The following is a 1221-nucleotide window of genomic DNA, read 5'->3' as shown; positions in this document are numbered from 1 at the left end:
ATATATATATATATATATATGTATACACACACACATACATACATACATACATACATACATACATACATGCATACATGCATGCATGCATGCATACATACATACATACATACATACATATATACATATATATATATATATTGAAACATGAAGCAGTATACAAATAGTCAGAGGGATAAAATCGTGTGAAGAATTTAGTTCGAATAATTACAATACTGAAACTCGAGAGTATATATTAGCATTTTATTGCTTCATTTACATATGTACCATGGAACAATCAGAGGCGATCTATGCTAATTTGTTGAAATATTAATTATTAACAGAAACAATATCAACTACAAAGCACCTCGGGTTGCCGGTTTGAGTGAAAATTGATAGATAATCTTTGCAACCATCCTTTCTCACAACCCATTATATATCAACACGGCCACACCTTGTACTCCCCACACGCTCACATTATTCATTGCATTTCAAGATTCGTTGCCAATAGAGAAAGAACCGGTTTCTAATCTAGATCCGAGACTCCTTCATTGCTATTTCAACATAAACAACGGCGTATTTTTGTTTGTATGTATGCATGTATGTATGTATGTATGTATGTATGTATGTATGTATGTATGCATGAATGTGCAGGTTTGTATGCTTTTTCTACGTATTCTAATGCATATAGTTGCATATCTAGACATGCTCATATATATTTAAATGATAAACTTCTGGAAAGTTTTACAGATTTTTACAGTTCCAGTGATGAATTGGATCTGTAGTCTTCGAATTAGTTTTCTCCTTTCTGGCGTTGAGAAGCCTAATTTCTCAAGATTGGTATTTAGGCAGTGTGTTACATATTCCAAGACCCCAATATTTACACGTATAAGCTTGAACTTGTAATCTGTATAGAGTTACTTCAGATCTCTCAATACTTCAGCATAGGTGTTCTCTTTTTCACTGATCTTCAGCTTTCTGTTAACATCCGCTTGGCAGCTAATTTCCACAAATGTATGTATGTATGTATGTATGTATGTATGTATGTATGTATGTATGCATGTATGTATGTATGTATATATGTATGTATGTATGTATGTATGTATGTAGTTATTCAGTTATGTATGTCATTGTTCAAGATTTCTTGCCGCTAGAGAAAGAGTCGGTTTCTAACCTAAATCCAAGGCTGCTTCATTGGAAATTCCAACAACATTAACATGATACACTTGATATGTCGGCAAACAG

Source organism: Octopus bimaculoides, chromosome 23 (genome assembly GCF_001194135.2).
Source record: "Octopus bimaculoides isolate UCB-OBI-ISO-001 chromosome 23, ASM119413v2, whole genome shotgun sequence".
In the NCBI taxonomy this organism is placed as follows: domain Eukaryota; kingdom Metazoa; phylum Mollusca; class Cephalopoda; order Octopoda; family Octopodidae; genus Octopus; species Octopus bimaculoides.
Note: the sequence above shows the minus strand (reverse complement) of the source record.